Source organism: Pinus tabuliformis, chromosome 7 (assembly GCF_031772625.1).
Source record: "Pinus tabuliformis cultivar Carrire ecotype Pingquan chromosome 7, CPIR1, whole genome shotgun sequence".
Taxonomy (NCBI): domain Eukaryota; kingdom Viridiplantae; phylum Streptophyta; class Pinopsida; order Pinales; family Pinaceae; genus Pinus; species Pinus tabuliformis.
Genome location: NC_142293.1, coordinates 1,173,562,945 through 1,173,568,944, shown reverse-complemented (window position 1 = coordinate 1,173,568,944; position 6,000 = coordinate 1,173,562,945).

Below are 6,000 nucleotides of genomic sequence, written 5' to 3'. Positions count from 1 at the left end.
ACTGGATCAGCGCAACCTCAACACTGAGGATTTGACATTCAGCGCAGGTAGCCTTCACGGGACCTACGTTGAAATGCAGACTGCCTTCACAGCAATTGTGCTGAAGGAGAAACTCTCGTTTCTCCTGGGTTCTGGGTCACAAATTGCTCAAAAATCAACAGTTTCAGGCCAAATCAGAAACACAAGCAAGGTATAATCAAAGGGATGCTTTGAAAGCTACTAAGATCTATCACAAGGATGATCAAATCATTCGTGAGTCCATTGTTCAGATCATAGACAAGTCCAGCAACTGGATTAAAGCAGCAACTTTCTACTTTGCATCCGGGAAAGATACAGTTCGACTGTTGCTGTCAAGTCTACGATGCAAACAATGATAGAAACACAAATAAAAATGACTAAACAAATCTTCCCCAGCGGAGTCGCCAATTTGTTGTGGGGAAAAATGCCTATGCAGGACGATCCTATCCACCTAAGGTGTGACAGTGCCTTAGCAACAAACGAGTACAGCTATACTGGTTTCTTCCTTTATGAAATGTGAAAGAAGAGAGATCAATAGACTTATCGGTGTCTTCCATTTGTCCCTCGATCCAATCTCCCTTCTCTTTGGGTGTTCACAGCTACTTGCCTTCTTGCTTATCCAGCTACAACTTCCTGCAAGATCACAAGAGAACAGCTACTTGCGACAAGAGAACAACTACTTGAGACAAGAGAAGAACACTACACAAAGACAGATGTTCACATTCATAACTAGTTTAGGATTAGAAATAAACCAAATACACTAATACATTCATACATCAAAATACATCAGCATATAGGAGAAACCAAGATAGCTTTATTGATGAATAACAAGGTTCAGGAAGAGATACAACCCAGAGGGCTCCAATCCAGCATCTCCTTCCCAGCAAATGGAATTCCTATCTTCAGCCCCTTCAAAGCATTAAGCACCCAATGATTCCAGTCTCAAACCAACAGCAATTCTTTGCAATAACAAAATTCCAGCCTCTGGATCTCATGGAGGAGAGATCCATATATAGATGTTTGGAGAGAGGATGAGTCAGCTTGAGATCTGACTAGTGTCCTCTCCCTCTGTCAGTTCTTGAGTCCACTTGGAGGTTCTTGCTTCCACTTGGAGATTTGGAACCTCTTACTCATCACCAGTCGAATTCCCTGAGGCAAGTGTCATTTTGGAAGCTTCCTGGGCTCTGACACCTTGAGGAATGAGTCTGCCACTTGTCCAAACTCGCTCAGCGTAGATAGCTAGTGTTGGAGTTGACATTCAATGCAGGTAGACAGTGGAGCCACTGACATTCAGCGCAGATGGTCAATGGAGTAGTTGACATGATCCTGAATTGACTTGTTTTTGAGCAGTTTCAGGTGGAGAACTTTTGTGAATTGCTGTGGTTTGTTAGCCTTGTTCCTCTAGGGGTAGGAACAACATGTTTAGGGACTTTGGATCCCTTAGATTATGGACATTTCATGCTCAATGTTGTAAGGCACAAAAATGTCTATAACATGTGGGCCTTTGACAACTCACTATATCCTACGAAAATACATTTTTCACTACTATCATCAATCCTCTCTCTTAACTCCTCAGGAACATGTGAAAATGGTACTGATCCAAAAATTCTAAAGTGAGATACATTTACCTTTTTACCATGCCATGCTTCTTAATGTACTGTATCTTGCAGAATTGTTGTTGAGATGTCTTGAGAAAATTCATTGTTGTTGAAAATTCTTTAACCCAATAATTATTTGACAATTTTTTCTCATGAAGCATACATCTAGCCATGTTCATGATTGATTGAATTTTCCTTTCTACTACTACATACTATTGTGGAGTATCCTTGCTCTTGATAAAAGGCTTTGAATTCATTGGAGTTGTACTCTCCTCCTCTATCGAATGTGAGTACTTTCAAAGGCTTTCCACTAGGTTTTCTTCTTCTTCTTTCAATTCTTTAAACCTTGAGAATGTATCTAATTTATTTTTGAGAAAATACACCCATGTCTTCCTCCTATAATCATTAATGAATGTCAAAAAATTAACACTACCACTAATGGACTATGTCTACATTGGCCCACATATATATGTATGGATAAGATCTAAACACTCTTTTAATCTAGAGGAATATGTGGGAAAGGTATCTCTTTTATGCTTGGACATAACACAAGTTTCACAATTACAATCTTTCTCATTCATAGTTGGGAGACTAATGACAATTAATTATTTCTAGAGCTCAGTTAGACTCTTGAATTGTATGTGGCCATATCTAGAATTCCATAATTGAGACTCATCTATTCTTGACTCACAGTGGACAAAATGTTGTGAGGGATTGAGTTCTAAGAGTCAAAGGGAACACACTATTCTTAGTTTTTCCAACCTTTGCTATCAATCTTTTGTTGGGAGGTTTTGTCATACATATATCATATGATCCCTTGAAATATTACCTTATAACCATGTTCCATAAGTTATCCTACACTAATGACGTTATGCTTCACATTTGGAACATAATAAACATGATGAATGTATTTTTGGTGATTTTGTTTAGTGAGAGTAGGGACAATAACTTTTCCTTGATCCTTAATGCAAGAACAATCTCCAAGAGTAACTTCTCATGTTAGGGAAGCATCAAGATAAGAAATAATCTTTTTGATACCTCTCATATGATTGTTGCACCCGCTTTCCATCAACCAAAGATCCTTGTTAAGAGTGGCTTTAGAAAGATGACATGGAAAAAACATTGTTTCACAGAATTCTCCTTAATTTTTGGAGAGATGCAGATTGCCTCTTTCTTGATCTCATTGTTTCTTTCTACATTGATGTTCATAGTGCCAAAATTTCTTGTAGTAATAACATTCGATGTTAGATTTTCTCTATGGTCTTCTTGTGTGTGTTTGGTTTTGTGGAGGTCCCCACTACTCTACTCCATGATAATGTTGAGATGTGCCCCTCCTTCGGCCTCTTCCTTGCTTGCTTCCACCACTATATCGTCGGTGTCTCCCTCGCTTGTTTCGGCCTCTATAGTGTGTGCCTTTGCCTCTCTTAAAATAAAGTTGTGCTTTGAAAGCTTGTTCCATCGAATCTTCTACCAAGTTGACTCTTGCTTAGTGTGTGAGAAGTGATTAAGTCAATTGTTGTACTCAGAAAATTGTGGAAGTGATTGAGTCAACTCTTCTACTGAGAAAATTGTAAAATCTTTGAATTTGAGAATGGTTGTTACAATCATGTCATATTTATTGGGTAGACATCGAAGGAATTTTTGAACAATTTTCTCATTTGAAATGGATTTAGCAATGATTTTGATTTCATTGACTATTCACATGACTCGAGTTTCTATGTCAATCATCTTTACGGTTTGTCTTTAATTTAACTATCTTTTACGGTTTGTCTTTAATTTAACTATCTTAAATGTATCATTACCTTGATATAGAACTTTCAAGTACAGAACTTTCAAGGTTTTTGAGGCTTCATGTGCTCTAGATGTAGAAGTTATCTTTTCACCCAAGCTTATGTGCTTTAGATGTCGTAGTTATCGTGTGAGAAATAGAGTTCTTTCTTTCTCATTCACTAGATGCATTCTTAATATTATTGGAGATTGGTGCCCATGCTCTTATTATTACTAGGTTTTGTATCCTGCATTTGGCTCTATTCTTTCTTTGTGAGTTTGGTAGGTGCATTCCTATTATTATTGGACAATGTTGGTTTTTTTTATTGCCATTGTGAGTTGCTTAACTCGATTTGTAGTTCAGGAATTCCACTTTCTCATTGGAACTATTGTAAACCCCTTTTTTTGTTGCCATTGTGAGTTGTGTAAGTGGATTTGTAGTTTAGGAATTCCACTTTATCATTGGAACTATTGTAAACCCCTCAAATCCACCGAACCTAGATCAATGGAGTTTTGAAGCTAGTGAGATATGTTCAAGTAAATATAAAGGTGGAAATAAGACATTTCATCTTTGGGAAGTAACCTCATAAATTTTAACAAATGAGTCTAAACTATTACTAATATCTTCCAATGTTTCAGGGATCCAAAACCCTTTCAGCCTAAATTCCTGCAATGTTATAAAATTAAACACCACTTTCAAAAATCCTAGCCTTAACAAATGAGCCTAAACTATTACCGATATCTTCCAATGTTTCTGGGATACAAAACCCTTTCAGCCTAAATTCCTACAATGTTATAAAAATAAAGACAACTTTCAAAAGGCTTAGACTTATCTTTCAAATTAGAGAAAATTACATTGTAAAACATTTTACTCTATTTCTCCTTTCTACTACCATTTTTGCAAGATCGACCTTTCCAATTCCCTTACCATTACCCGGCCTCTAATAAATTTGGATATTAATGTATGATCCTTCATCCTCTTAGGATGGCCTTCAAGACATTTTGGAGGAATGAAAATTTTTGGGTTTTGACAGGTTGTAGGAAAACATTTTCCTAGCAGGTTCGCAGAGTCGCTTACCATTTCACTCCTAATGCTGGTAGATCTGATCGAGAAACATTATTGCCTTTCTGATATTCTTTAATTCAACTAGGAGTCAACTTTCTTGCCACCACATTCCTGAAGGAATGCGTTGGGAGGAGGGGTATCCAACGTCTTTGCAGAATGCTCATCCTTCAACTAAAACGAGAGAAACGAAACAACTGAGAAAAACACTAAGAGAGAGAAAAATGTGCCAGCCCTCCTCTGACTTAGAATCGAAACCATCGCGACCATTGTCCTGTGAACTTGGTTTGTACTTTATCCTATCAACAAATAACTTGTTAATACAAATTTAAATAAAGAATTTAATAAAACTTAAGCCTTCATTTTCCCATAAAAAGAAATTTATGGTATTTGTTTTGTTCTGACGTCTCTACTCATATAGTTTCATTGGTCTACAACTTTATTTTTCTTGTTCCATCACAGAACTTGCCTATGGCAATTGCATTATTTAATTTGATGCATCGTTTGATCGCAGCTATCATACTTTAATCCCTTTCTAAATCCTAACACCATTTCGTAGCTATCATACTTTAATCTGTTTCTAAATTATAACACCATAAATGATACCAAGAGGATTTGTCGTGGAGTTGAGTATCCTTTTCTTCGTATTTACAAAACCCTTGATATGCAGGACATTTTACAAGCAGCGGTATTGTTGGGAATTTTTGATAATTCCATTAAAAAAATAACTGAACAAAGAATAATGCTCTTTTTTTAACACAGGAAACAGAGTTTTTGAGGCACCAAAAAAAAACTTTTCATTCATTAACAAGACTGCTGTGACAAAAAGAATTCTTCCTCCAACAGAGGGATTACACCAAGCCTTCTTCAGAGGCATCTTATAACTTTACTCTGTCTCCCCTAGAAAATACACTGCTCTGTTCCATCTTACTTTGCACTGCTGTGCTTGAACAAAAAATGAGCCAAGATATCCTCTACAAAAAAAATATACTACAACCACTTAAACCCCAAATATTTATAAATACAAGTCCCAATTTAATTACGACAAATTCAAGAAGCGTGCATTAACTTTGACGAAGAGAATCCCATCTACATTTTTTGATATGCTACTTCGAAACTTTTCGACCAAATCGCTATCCATATCTTACACGCAATTACTATTAAGGCGATGACAGAAGACAGCCCATAAGCTTGTTGTACCATGGCTGGATTTAAACATTTACCAGCCACAGTAAATATTCATTAATTACTTCACATCAATTGATTTCCGGAAGGAGGGTACAATCTGCCCCTCATTAATCGGACGACTGTTGGCAGTATTGCACGGCCTTTTTCACCAAACTTTACGCGCTGTGGAAAGTTGTTTTTGTCAATACACTCAAGGCATGTGTCAGCAAGTGAGTGTGATTGTTGCCTCTAGAGAATTACCACAATACAGCAAAAGGTTGTGCGGGAAGGAACTGGCAGTTTTCCAAAAAAACACGCTGCAGTTGAAAGTACCATTTCAACACTCCCCTTTAATTTCGACTATTGGGTTATCAGTCATACCCAGAC